This window comes from Misgurnus anguillicaudatus, chromosome 19, assembly GCF_027580225.2.
Source record: "Misgurnus anguillicaudatus chromosome 19, ASM2758022v2, whole genome shotgun sequence".
NCBI classification, from domain to species: domain Eukaryota; kingdom Metazoa; phylum Chordata; class Actinopteri; order Cypriniformes; family Cobitidae; genus Misgurnus; species Misgurnus anguillicaudatus.
In genome coordinates, this window is record NC_073355.2 from 50,124,889 (window position 1) to 50,140,419 (window position 15,531).

At 35.4% G+C, this 15,531-nt stretch overlaps 1 protein-coding gene across 2 annotated transcripts in view; it reads left to right on the plus strand.

Annotated features, from left to right (window-relative positions):
- Nucleotides 1–15,531, plus strand: part of LOC129422537 (uncharacterized) — a 681,876-nt gene that overhangs the window by 242,126 nt on the left and 424,219 nt on the right. The window lies entirely within an intron of this gene.

Genomic DNA, 15,531 nt, shown 5'->3' on the forward strand with positions numbered 1-15,531 from the left:
ATATAATGTGTTTGCCAGTAACTGCTCTGGGAACGAGGTGAGCTAGCCGCAGAACGTCTCTACGCTCCAAGTCTCGCACTAGAGATGGTCTGTTGCTAGCTAGTACTGCAGGTAACTTGCGGTCTGCAGCTATCTGCTGCATATTAGCTATCAAAATGCATCCCCGCCCTGCCCGTCGGGCTATCTTGACTTATAGTGAGGAAAACATATATTTAAATGCTTATGCATTCTTTCACAGATTTGGATGGGTAATAATGGTGTATGAAATTCAGGCATTGGGAATTTAAATTACGTTTGAGCGCGCGCTCGAGTTTTACTTTCACTTTCGCGATCACGCGAAAAGACGCAGTACAGGAAGCAATCCGTCATGATTTGTCATGGATTTGTTTGGCAAATCCTCCAACTTCGTCCTGTCAGTCATTACTATCCTCACGTAAGAAAATTAAATATCTCGCAGCAAACTTTAAAGTGATATAGATTGTACGGCAGTGAAGAGAGTGACTCTGTGCAGAATCTCTCTTAAAGCGACAGTAGCCCCTGTTTTTCTGATTGAAAAAAATGATCCAATCTGTAACTGGATGATCCAAACTGTGAGTTTTGTGACCCACTAAACCACTTTTAAATGGTGATTAAATCTGGTGTGTGGGGATGAGCAGGAAAAGTTGGTTTACATGGAAATCCAGTCTTTTTGTTTGTTTAAAAAACAACAGCATCAAAACAACAACAAATTTGTGTTTTGATAGATGTTTTGTCTTAATATTCTACATTAAAAGTACTGTATTTTTTATTCGGGCTACTTGCATTCATTTTGGGCTACCAAAAACTGAAGAGTGCCTGCCCAAGGGCCACCAGGGATTTTGAAATTTTGCGAGCCCTGCAATGAATGCAGCAAATTAAATTAATGTACATGTGACAAAAAAGGCTGTTTATTATTCTGGCCGGTAAAAAATGTGTTTGGCTGGTGGATTTTTTCATCTACCAGTCCCCGTGGCAGGTGAGCCAAAAAGTAAATTTCGGACCCTGCTTAGACTCCCTACTTTCTGCAGATATGCATCACTTTGAGATATGTTTTACTGTAAGAAAGTTAGTTACACTTAATTTACACTATCACCCCCCCCCCCCATATTTTTTAATATCATTTTAATCAATTTAATCCCCGATTTAAATTAAATGAAAATCGTATCAAAACACTCTGATTTATTTAAAAAATGTAAAATCTCCCAGGTCCAAACATAGATTCAGATCTGTAATTAATGCGTGAGAAAACATGTGAATCGTTACACTCCTATAACATGAAAGTCAATCTTAACACGAGGGTCAAAGTTAGAAATAAACCCATTATCTTTTATAAATTAGGGTTGGGCGATGTCCCCATAAATTGGCAGTTGACGATGGTTACGTAAACCATCGCGATGGACGATGATATCGTTAGGTGGGGGGGTATTTTAATTTTTCGTTATTATATAGTTATTATTCGTTATTTTACTTTATTACTTCCACTTAAGAAGAGTTGTGCACTTTTTATTTTAATATATATTTTACATAAATACTATTCTGTACTTAAAATCTATAATTTAGTTATTTTACTATCCCAACTAATGTCTCTTTCCTATAGGTTGCACATAAGGGGAAAAAGTAGCTTTAATCCACTGAAGAAGAGTTGTGCACTTTTAAGCACTTTTTAATCTCTTTACATAAATATTTTTTTGTACTTCAATCCGCAGCTTATTAAAACTAGACAAAGTGAACAGGGCCAGACACATCGAAATTTAAACATGGTCTGTGTATGTAAATCCCGCGTTTCGGTCGGAGTGTTGTTCCCGTTTTCTTGTTCTTGACGTTCGCTGAATTCTGGGTTTATATCCTAATCTGCCACGTCAGTGCAGTATAGCCTCAATGTAACAATGAGCTTGATCTCCCGAGACACTACAATAGGCTACTAATAAATGATTAATATGGGCTGTTTTCTTGTACAAAATTAATTATTTTAAGATAAATGTACAACATGTAAAAAGACAAGATTCTAGCAATGTCAAGATTAGGGATGGGCATTTTCCAGTAACTTATTATTACCAGTAATTTACTATTACTTTTAATATTTAATTTTTCAAATATTTAAGCTCTTAAAGAACGAATATTCGTTTATTTAAATTATGTTAATTAAGACATGCGTGTTTTGTATTTTTCATTTTGTCATAATTTCACAGAAGGCTTATAATTAGAAAATATCCACAACAAGCTAAACTTATATTCTGTATGTATATATATATATATATGTATGTATTTTTAAGTTGAAAACATTGTATATATATATATATATATATATATATATATATATATATATATATATATATATATATATATATATATATATATATATATATATATATATATATATATATATAATTAAATTCTTCTTAAAAAATATCCTACAGAAAAAAATGCGTTAAAACTTAATGCGGAGCGAAGTCTAGTCAAATCCTTAGTTTCAAGTCGGTCGTTAGTATTAATTCATTACTGTTTGATCTTACATACATTATATTATACCAAATATTATACACTAACCCCAAATCTAAGCGAAGTTTGAGGACTTGCGAAGTTTAAAGTTTGAGGACTTGACAAAGTAGGCTATCATCATTTAAACAGACTCAAAACACCAAGAGCCCGGAGCAAATGAAAAAAAACATCTACATAACCGACTGCTCAGTCAACATATAAATATCTTCTCAGTTTAGTTTGACATGTATTTGTGAATAAAGAAAACCGTATTTATCCTACCTGCTTCGGTGAAAGCCCGTTCTTCTGACTAGATACAATAATGCCGGTGCTGCGGAGAAAACTCTTCCTCGTGTTGCACGTGATGATGGTTATCCGATAAAAACAACAGACGGATTGAACAAGATTGAATATCTGTATTTAACATTATTTTACAAATAACGTAAGCGGCTCGATACCTTATTGTTGACTGTGCAAAGTTACTAACGTTAGCTTAATTTAACAACATTTCACAAAGACGGAGCTTTGCTTTAAACTGCCATGTGCAGTTATCCGTTTCATTTTCAAAAGAGCACCGCATATAATAAATGTTCTCCGTTTCATTTCGTTCTCCGTGTCTGTCTCCTTATTAACAAAATAAGTAGACTTTATAACAGAAAGCTTACAAATCTCTCATGATGTGTTGAGTCGGGCGGCGGAGAAGCACGTTTAATAACACGTGAGCCCTCACTGAGCCAGTGGCCAAATACGGCGCGGCGCGGACATACCCGGAGATAAAAGGAAAAACTTAAATTCGTCTGCAATCTGCATTGCCAAACAATCAGAAATACATACAAATTAATGTTCATGTATATTTTACATTTAAGTCTGTAAAAGACAGTATAGATGATGTGAAAAAGCATTAAATAAGTTGTTACCCTTTGGTGGCACATTAAAAACAAACAAACATCCGAATAGCATTTTTTAAATTCGAATTATTATTGCAATTCGAATATTCGAATATCCGTGCCCATCCCTAGTCAAGATCAAATGCCTGACAGGATATTTTCACAGACTAACACACGTCACGTCTCAGGCATAGACTACAGTATTTAAAATAGCATATATGCATTAGTTATATTTTCTATTTAATTTATAGAGCAATTCACGCAAAGATATTAGGTACATAATTGCCATTGTTTTGTCTCAGTATGCACACAAGTTGTTGTTTTTGTTAGATATGTTTGTAAAACAAATTAAATGGCCTAAAAATAACTAAGACATTGTCCTGCTGGATTACTCTAAACCCTGTCCTGGAAACTGCCCTTAAAGTTTGTTTGTGGTATCTACCGTTATCGTACAATTACAAAGAAAGTGACAGGAGTGCAAACGTTACCTCATAGTTGGGTTCATTGTAAAAAACAGAGGGTTTGTTGTTACACCTGCTAAAATTGAGTTTAAACACAAATAACTCAGTAAAATTCTGTCTATATACTAAATGTGGATATTGTTTATATATATATATCTGCCTATAATAGATAAGATAACCATAATTCACTCATTCATGATCCTTCATCCCCTCCCATCACTCTCAATCCCACTGAAATTATACAATTCTTCATTTATCATTATTGGGGTGATTCCCCTCCATTTTCCAGGCCTTGACTACTACAGAAGCCACACTTGCATTCGACCTCAAGGACTACATCAAGTAGGTTTTCATGATAAACTTGGATAAATTCCCTTAAATTCATGTTGAGTTTCTAATTTAGAATATTTAAAAAATCCCCAGATTAAGTTACCATGGACAATTTCCAGAATCTTTGCGCCTCTTACCAAACCTATTTGAAAGCAATTTTGTCAGTAATTGTAATATATTTACCATATTTTCTGGACTATAAGTCACACTTTTTTCCTAGTCTGGCTGGTCCTGTGAATTATAATCAGGTGCGATTTATACGTCAAAATTAATTTGTATGAACCAAGAGAAACCATTACCGGCGTCTACAGCCGCGAGAGTCTGCTATATGCTGTTTTTGGGCGTGGATTTTGTGAAATCATTTTCTGTATAAATGCGACTTATAGTCCAGTATGGCTTAAATATGTTTTTCCTTTTCATGACCATTTTTAACTGATGCGACTTTTTGTCTGGAAAATACAGTACTGTATTGTTTTCTCTGGCCATATTTCAGTCAGGCTGAGCAGACTCTGTGTAGACACTGAAATAGATGCAGCCAGTGCAGACGTGTTTCACATGCAGCTATAATTCAGGTACAAGTATTAGATGAGGTTTAGGTCATGTTTTCAGTCATCTGTACTTTTGTCTTTTGAAAAATAAAGCTGAGGAACAGAGAGCTAAAACATGGGAGGGAGAGAGAAAACGGCACTCTTTACTTCTCCCACAGCGTCCACAGAAATAAAAGTAAATAAAATAATTTTTGTAATCTGGATGGTCCTAAATCATTTTTAATGCAGGAAAACCCTACTGCAATAACAAAATGATGTCTGCACCATTTCACTTTGACATGTGTAACTAACTTTTATTCAAAACCTTAATCCCCCAATCATTATTTAAATTAATTGAAAAAAATTTAAAATCACCCAGGTCTACACCAAACATAGATTTAGATCTGTAATTAATGCGTGAAAAACAAGTGAATCATTACACCCCTATAACATAACAGTCAATCTTATGATGGTCAACATTAGAAACAAACTCATTATCTGTCATAAATAAACTAAACAGTCTGAAACAGATTGTGAATGTTTTACTGATATTAAATGTTTTAATGACTCTTCTTTCACCTTTAGTTCACACCCATAAAGTGAAAGTGATTGAGACCTTCAGTGAAGCTCCTCCTACAACAATCCACCAATAAATGCTGGAGTCAAACACACAGAGAAATCACTCCATGTGTGACAACTGAAATCTTCATGACATAATGTTGATGCTGGTGAAAGAGGAGCTTGAGAAGATGACAGATCCACAACCATGCATAATAAAGGATGAAGATACTGAGGAACAAATAGGTTGTTCAGTAGAATTAGATTCAGTAGAATTAGATTGAAACATCAGCTAAAGAGTTTTATCCAAAGCAACCTTCAGTGGATTGAATGACTGTGATCTCCATGCAATGCTCTACTACAGTTAAACCTCATGTTGTGTTCACGTCATTATAGAAAGAATTTTCTTTTACCCAAAAATCCTTGGCTCAAGACGATTCGATTGGACCTCATGACGTCATTTTCCGTCATGAAATTTTTCCACCATTTTGAATTATTCGTAAAACGTACTTTTGCGAACTTGTCCTAGAGCTTTTCCCCGATTGCCACGAAAATTGCTGTGTACCATCTAGAGACACAAAAAGTTATTAAAAAAATTTCGATAAACCAATTCATTGTCGTATAGCGCGTCAACAAATTTAACGTAGAGCGCAAAAAAAACAGGTTTATGGTCAGACGAATGTTGTACATGCTTATAACTTTGGCTGCGATCAACGTATTTTCACGGGACTGAGTTGATGAGTCCAACGATACCAAACATGCCAAAATTCGCCTTATGGTTAACCCTGCGCATCAAAAAAAGTTAAGGTAAATTAAAGTAACCTTAATGTGAAAGCACAATGGCAATCTGCCTTCAAGTGTTTATTACACAAGATGGTTTTAGATACAGTTTCATGAGTTTAATGAAATTAAGATTTTACACATTTGTTGCTTTTTTCGCAACAGTATTTTGTGATTTGATCATATTTGCTTGTGTTTAGCACAAAGTTCATAACTGATAATAAACCCATATATTATACACAAATTCACAGATTCATAGTACATTTATTTCACGCTTTAACAGTTAACTTGAACAGTAACATTTTCAGCATTTTAGCTTAGCAGTAATGATATTCATCACCTGATAAATGGCTATTTACTGTCCTGCATTACTTCAGTTAAAGTTTGATTCTAAGTTTTTTGCACCTCCCAACATTTTTTAGCACCCAGCCGCCACTGAAAACACCAGAAGTGTTATAGGGTTTTGAACACAGCACAAAAGTTAAACTACAAGAGCAGAAATTGACAATAGAAATGACAATGTACTTCACATTAAAAATAACATGGATACATGACATCTCAAATGTGTTTTGTCACTCTGATTTATCAATATGAACTATTTACTGTCTTCATTTTAGATATGATTGAAGTGAAAGAGGAGAGTCAAGCTGAAGTGGATGAGAAACATCAGATTGTAAAAATAAATCATAATGTTTCACAGAAAGAAACTCTGAAGACAGAAGACATAAAGTTTGAAAATAGTTTCAGTGAAGATGAACGCCCTGCAGATCACAAGAGGACTCACAGTGAGGAGAAACCTTTCAGATGTCAACAGTGTGGAAAGAGTTTGAGAAGAAGAGATCACCTTAAAGCACACATGAGGATTCACACCGAAAAGAAAAGATACCCATGCCATCAGTGTGGAAAGAGTTTTACAACTGCAGGTGAACTTAAGATACACATGAGGACTCACACTGGAGAGAAACCTTACACTTGTCATGTGTGTGGAAAGAGTTTCACCTCTCAATCAAGCCTTAACCGGCACAGGAAAACTCACAGTGGGGAAAAGCCACACGCGTGCCAACATTGTGACAAGAGTTTCACAGATACAAGTAAACTTAAGATACACATTAGAGTTCACACTGGAGAGAAACCATTCACGTGTCATCTGTGTGGAAAGAGTTTTATAAAAAAATGTTACCTTAATGTACACCTAAGTAGTCACACTGGAGAGAAACCATACGTGTGTCAACATTGTGGAAAGAGTTTCAGGACAAAAACAAACCATAATGTACATTTGATCACTCACACTAAAGAGAAACCGTTCACATGCCGTGAGTGTAAAAAGAGTTTCAAAAATAAATGTAACCTTTTAACACACGTGAGAAGTCACACTGGAGAGAAACCTTACATATGTCTTCAGTGTGGAAAGGGTTTCACAAGTGACTTCAATCTTAAGAGACACATGACAATTCACACCGCAGAAAAACCGTTCCCATGTCAACAGTGTGGAAAGAGTTTTAGAATAAGAGCTGACCTTAATGTACACCTAAGAATTCACACTGGAGAGAAACCTCACGCATGTCTTCAGTGTGAAAGAAGTTTCAGGACGAAACCAAAACTTACTGTACATTTGAGCACTCACACTGAAGAGAAACCGTTCACATGCCATGAGTGTAAACAGAGTTTCAAAACAAAAGCTGCCCTTAAAATACACATGAGAATCCACACTCGATAAAAATCATTCATATGTCAACAGTGTGGATATGACAACAACATTTAGAAATCAGCTGAGGTCTTATTAATAAAACTGTCTGGAGTATCCTTACTATAAGTCTACAAGCGCACAAAAGCCAAAAATGGTGTACGGCAAAAAAAGATTCAGGCCGTTTCTCAATATGTGTTCTTGTCTGTACTCTTGTGTGGAGTTTCTGCATGTTCTCAGTGTCAGCGTGGGTTTACTCCGGTTTCCTCCCACAGGCCAAAAACGTGCAAGTTAGGCAAATTGGAGATACCAAATTGTCCCTCCCCCCAACCTGTGTATGGATCAACTTGTCTGAATAAAACTTGTGTGGATTAACTGGTTCTCGCCATGAATATAGCCGTAGATGCTGGAATGGCTTTAAGAAATAAAGGAAGAAGAAGAAGATCTGCATCTGGAGGTGTATTGTGTGGACTTACGACAGACAAGTTTTCCAGAATGCATTTTGCGTCAACGGCAACGGAGCTTAACTCTTTCACCGCCATTGACGAGATATCTCGTCAATTAAGAGAAAACGCTTCCCCGCCAATGACGAGATTTTTCGTCTTTCCGCAATACCGCTATTATCCACCAGGTGATAATAATAATAAGTTGTGATACGCAACTTATACAACCCGGAAGTAGCGCCTCATGTGAAAGAGAAAGAACTCCGTGTATGTTTTAAAGATCGATCTGCATCTGATCTCTATCAAAAGTCCTTCACAAAAATAGAATTATCTCAGCTTTTTGCTCAAAATTGGGTGTTTTTGAAGAAACCTACCAATGTTTGAGAGGTGATTACAAGAGAACTAATAAAGGTAGGATGAAACGTTTTTTTTTTTTTGAAAGCAGAGGGTCTGTACTTTCATCTGATATATATATATATATGTTTGTTTATATATTTAAAGAAGAACATTTTCTGTAAGGCATTAAACTTTTGTGAAAATCATGAAAAATGCTGGCACTGGCTGGCAACTTTTTTTAAAAATGCTGGTGGGGAAAGAGTTAAAACCGGCATAATATTTGAAATATTACTCTTTCTGTGTCATAAAATGCAACCGTTTAGTTAATGAGTGTAGATGCATAAAGTTTAAATCTGTGGTCAGTTTTAACTGATGTTAAAGTTAAGTTTCATAACTTAAATCACATATATTTTCTATATAATCTTAACACTGAATCACTGCCTTTGTACTTTAACTAGATTTGTTTCTTGTGTTTCCTTCATGTTGTACAAATGTTTTGTACTTTATAATAAATGGTTGTGTTTTATATCATATTTCATTTTGTAATACATTAATCAGTGTACTTGTTGCCTGAACCACATATTTGTATTTTCTAAATGAAAACAAGCAAGGTTTTTGCATTTTATATAATTTGTTTTATCGCAAAAATACATTAAAATAACCCAAGGCTACACGTATTGGTGAGACCGAATGACGACCTCAAGTAGGTAGCCTACTCTGCTGTTCATTTGCTATTTAAAGGTGCAGTGTGTAAATTTTAGCAGCATCTAGTGGTGAGATTGCGAATTGCAACCAACGGCTCAGTCCCCTGCTTACCCCTTGCTTTTGAAATGCAGAGAGAAGCTACGGTAGCCACCACCAGAAAAAAACGTCATCGTTGGAGACAACTTAGTTAAAAAGTTTGTCCGTTAAGGCTTTCTGTAGAAACATGGCGGCACAAAATGGCGACTTCCACGTAAGGGGACCCTATGTATATGTAGATAAAAACATCTCATTCTAAGGTGTAATAAAAACATAACTGTACATTATAAAAAGGTATTTATACACCCCTGATAATATAGTTTTGTATATAATTTTGCATTTCTGTCAAGAGATCCTTTTAAAAATTACACATTGCACCCTTAACATAACATAACCATTAAATGATAAATACGCACAGTAATTATTAAGGAAAATATTTTGTTATTTACACTGTGTTCTGCAGTTATCTAATGCAGTGGTTCTCAAACTTTTTTAGCACGCGGCCCCCCTTGTGTACGACACATTCCTTCGCGGCCCCCCCAAAGAAAATTTATGACAAAAACCAGTTCTAAAATTTAAAATTTTAATTAAACAAAACATATTAAATCATACAAAGTAGTGCTGTTGGTTAGTAGCCTTATTTTTTTAGGTTTAATTACACAGAATTAATAATAAATTAATGTATTTTAGAAAATGTTATAAAACTGGGGGCCCCCTGGGACCATCTTGCGGCCCCCAGTTTGAGAACCACTGTTCTAATGGGTATTTGATGCTGTATTACATCTCCTCCTGCGCTCCCCTGATGAAGACAGCGCTGATTAAATATAAGAAATATTGATTTAAAATTGGATTTTACAAGATGTATGTGAAATAATTGTAACTCTGTACAAGCACAAATGACTGCTAAATTTAATAATGACTTCATGATAATGTGGATATACCCGTGTGAAATGTATAATTGTGTGTAATGAATAATTGACGACGGGCCGTTGAATTATTGGAAAATAATGCACACCCAAGGTGTTAATGCGTTCCCTTGACGTTCTCATAACATTCTGCAAATAATCTGAATTAATATCATATGTTAAAAAGTGTTTATTATTCAGAGAACATGAACTGGAGCTTGTTTTTATAAAAAACCATCAGCATTACCTTTTGTATAGTTAGCGCTGTGTTTTATAAAATATATAAATAACCTATGACTTCAACACAATATATGATTTAAAACCGATATTGATTGACAGATAAATACATTTTACACATATCTTAAGATGCAACAATTAATCAAAAGCTTCTCCCTTACATTGCATTCAATGTGTCAAATTGATAGGAAATCATTCAAATATATTTTTGTTTAGTCATATTTAATTTACTAAATGAAGAAAGAGATTAAAGAATATACTAAAATCATGTGCAGTGTAACGCACTTCTCGTGCGGCATTATTACCATCTTTGTTGTGAATTATATAAAATGAGTTAAGCTTTTTGTAAACTCGCATGAGTTTACATGGCTGCTGCCTTCAGAAAATGTTGAAATATTTAAATATTTTCTTCTATTATAGAGGTTATTTTTACTCCTAAATTCAGAGGCCAAGTTTTTGTCATATATATATATATATATATATATATGTTTTGTACTAGTTTATTATACGGGATAATTTTGTGTTTTTTATTTCCCTGCACGTCTGTGCTTCACACTCCAGTACAGCAGGAGGCGGTAGTGCACCATAAGTTGGTTTGCCAACCGCCATAAAACTCCAGAAGAAAAAGATTCGAATCAAAAGACTCGTAATGTTTTGAAGCCTCACGAATCAGTGTTTAAAGCGATCACCACTAGAGCCTGATGTTTTCAGTCACGTTTAAAATAATCCGTCTTCGATTATTTTATTGGTTTGTCAGCAGAAGACAGGATTTCTTAATACACTAACCGTTAGCATTGAGATGAAGTTGAAAATCTGACCCGGACTCACTGTTGTCTCTGGAGCAGGGATTCATTGTCCGGACAGCGTCATACATCTCCTGACTCATACAGTTGTGTACTTTGAGGTAATGTCCAGCACGTTTAATACCAGTATTATTAAATGTTTTTACACATGTATTATGAACCAGTGTACTGTGGAGATCGATGACTAATAACAGAAGATGTGCGCTATTCAGAAAACTTTAAAATTACCTGAGAACTGCATCTGTATTTATTACTTCTTTTTTTATTTCTTATTTACATTTTATATGTAATAACATAAGGGGAGAGCCGGGTACAAAGCAAGGCTTTTTGATTTGGCTCTATCGTTAAAAAATTTAGTAAGATTAATCTTTTTAAACAATCAACACACACATCTCTGCTACAAATGAACACTTGAGGGCAGATTCCCAGACTTTAAAATGGATATTTGAGTTGTCTTGACTGAAAACAGCTCGCACTGACGTAGTTTAATACATAATTGCCATTGTTTTTTCTCAGTATGCACACAAGTTGTTGTTTTTGTTAGATATGTTTGTAAAACAAATTAAATGGCCTAAAAATAACTAAGACATTGTCCTGCTGGATTACTCTAAACCCTGTCCTGGAAACTGCCCTTAAAGTTTGTTTGTGGTATCTACCGTTATCGTACAATTACAAAGAAAGTGACAGGAGTGCAAACGTTACCTCATAGTTGGGTTCATTGTAAAAAACAGAGGGTTTGTTGTTACACCTGCTAAAATTGAGTTTAAACACAAATAACTCAGTAAAATTCTGTCTATATACTAAATGTGGATATTGTTTATATATATATATCTGCCTATAATAGATAAGATAACCATAATTCACTCATTCATGATCCTTCATCCCCTCCCATCACTCTCAATCCCACTGAAATTATACAATTCTTCATTTATCATTATTGGGGTGATTCCCCTCCATTTTCCAGGCCTTGACTACTACAGAAGCTACACTTGCATTCGACCTCAAGGACTACATCAAGTAGGTTTTCATGATAAACTTGGATAAATTCCCTTAAATTCATGTTGAGTTTCTAATTTAGAATATTTAAAAAATCCCCAGATTAAGTTACCATGGACAATTTCCAGAATCTTTGCGCCTCTTACCAAACCTATTTGAAAGCAACTTTGTCAGTAATTGTAATATATTTACCATATTTTCTGGACTATAAGTCACACTTTTTTCATAGTCTGGCTGGTCCTGTGAATTATAATCAGGTGTGATTTATACGTCAAAATTAATTTGTATGAACCAAGAGAAACCATCACCGGCGTCTACAGCCGCGAGAGTCTGCTATATGCTGTTTTTGGGCGTGGATTTTGTGAAATCATTTTCTGTATAAATGCGACTTGTAGTCCAGTATGACTTAAATATGTTTTTCCTTTTCATGACGCATTTTTAACTGATGCGACTTTTTGTCTGGAAAATACGGTACTCTATTGTTTTCTCTGTCCATATCATTTCATTCAGGCTGAGCAGACTCTGTGTAGACACTGAAATAGATGCAGCCAGTGCAGACGTGTTTCACATGCAGCTATAATTCAGGTACAAGTATTAGATGAGGTTTAGGTCATGTTTTCAGTCATCTGTACTTTTGTCTTTTGAAAAATAAAGCTGAGGAACAGAGAGCTAAAACATGAGAGGGAGGAAGGGAGGGAGAGAGAAAACAGCCTGTTTACTTCTCCCACAGCGTCCACAGATTAAAAATAAATAAAATAATTTTGTAATCTGGATGGTCCGAAATCATTTTTAATGCAGGAAAACCCTACTGCAATAACAAGATGATGTCTGCACCATTTCACTTTGACATGTGTAACTAACTTTTATTCAAAACCTTAATCCCCCAATCATTATTTAAATTAATTGAAAAAAAAATGTAAAATCACCCAGGTCTACACCAAACATAGATTCAGATCTGTAATTGATGCGTGAAAAAACAAGTGAATCATTACATCCCTATAACATAACAGTCAATCTTATGATGGTCAACATTAGAAACAAACTCATTATCTGTCATAAATGAACTAAACGGTCTGAAACAGATTGTGAATGTTTTACTGATATTAAATGTTTTAATGACTCTTCTTTCACCTTTCAGTTCACACCCATAAAGTGAAAGTGATTGAGATCTTCAGTGAAGCTCCTCCTACAACAATCCACCAATAAATGCTGGAGTCAAACACACAGAGAAATCACTCCATGTGTGACAACTGAAATCTTCATGACATAATGTTGATGCTGGTGAAAGAGGAGCTTGAGAAGATGACAGATCCACAACCATGCAGAATAAAGCAAGAAGATACTGAGGAACAAATAGGTTGGTGTCTATTTTTCAATCTTTATTAACGTATTTTCCAGACTATAAGTGTCATTTATTTAGAAAATGATTTCACAAAATCCAAGCCCAAGGACAGACATTTAATCTGCCAAGGCAAGTTATTCAACTAAACAATAGCACACAGAATAGCAGGGTGCATAGGTGTTCGTACATGTTAATGTAACATTAACAGTTATTCAGATAACACAATAGCATACAGAACATACCTGGGAGACTAAATTAACTTAACATAAGCCAATGAGAATCAACTTCACCGAGCTCCTCATTCCACATCACTGAATCCATTGAATTACATAAATACAGGAGCAGCATATAGCGGACTCTTGTGGCTGTAGACGGTAATGTTGTCTCTTGGGTCATGTTAGTCGGCATGAATGAATTTTGACGTACGAGTCACACCGGACTACGAGTCGCACCACCAGCCAAACTATGAAAAAAAGTGTTACTTATAGTCTGGAAAATATGGCATTGATGGTTGAGTGACAAGCAAACAGCCAATAACAAGTGTTGCTGTGGCGTTCGGTTGCACTATCGCCATGTGACAGGAAAAGCACGAAAACATGTAAAAAAGTACTGTGAAAGAAAATGTTAGCTCGCCCCTGTGGTAGCGTGATTTTTTGCGTCTGACCAGCATCAGAACAATGTTGTGTGTGAGCTGTGCAAAAAAAAACATTCTGACAAAAAGCGGAAACACGAGCTGACGAGCTACTTATTTAACCACCTAGGGTGGGTATACTTTTTTCTTCATCTGCCTCGCACGAGTTAGCGCAGGTTTCAAAGTATACTCACTGCGGGTAAGCAAGAATGGCCGTGTTGACACAGAGCTGTTGTATGCATACTGTATGCGCACTGTTTGCACAGTCTCCAATTTTGGGCAGTGCACGGATGACAGTGAACCCTCCTGATGACAAAAATGACGTCATGCGGAAGGTACACGTACGCAAATGTCCATAGTATTCCGTCTCAAATAAACTGTATGCCGTCCGTCTGCATCTAACGCAACACAACAAACAACCCACAAGTAGTCCACAATGGAGAGGTACTCTAGAGGGATGCCTGTACTGTAACTATACAGTTGGTCTATTAGATAGTTTATTTCTGCATCAAATTATTTTTACTGAACTGGATTGGATCTATTTAACATCCAACTGACCAACATAAAAAGAGAGGAACACAGATAAAATTTTGGCAATTTTATGGTATTTTTCCAAAATACTCTTACTTAAACCCAAGAGTGTAACTTTGGTTTGAGAAGTGGGGGGCACAAAATGGGGGCGGGGGTTGACTTAAATCCCATTCCCTGCATTAAAATACGTTTAGGGACTATGGTAATACAAAGTACAGCAAATAATTAAGTTAATTATAATAAATTCTGCCAAGAAGACTATGCTACTAAACTATGTAAAAGATTTATTTGTGGATTACTGTTTTCTAGGGCTGCACGATAAATCGCATGTGATTGTCACGCGCATCTTGTCAGTAATGCCGGTTCCTTGATTAGCAGTACATCGCCATCAGCTGTTTTCAGATGGAGCAGCTTTAACTACACAGAGCCGTAGTTCTCTTAGAACACCTTTAACTCTTGTACAGTGTTCAAAAACACTATAACAATTGTGTTGAATTAATTTTTTGTTTCATACAGAAAACAACATCTCAGTATCTGCTAGCTGCCTCTCCACTGATAACACAATGCAGTGTTTCCTCTAGGATTTGTTTCAGCTGTGGCGGCAGGGGGCGCCCATGATGATTATAAATGTACATTATTTTTTTTTAAGTAGAATATAGGCTACAGTAAACTAGCATGTATTTTTTATCATTTTCATGCTGTCATTTACTTTTCCTTATATTTATAGCATATTGCTTTTCTATGTTTGATTTAAAATGTATTTTCTTAAAAAACGTTACATAGCTACGTACGTATTTCGGATATTTCATTGTAGTTTTAATGTAGTGTGCATTGCAAGTTGTG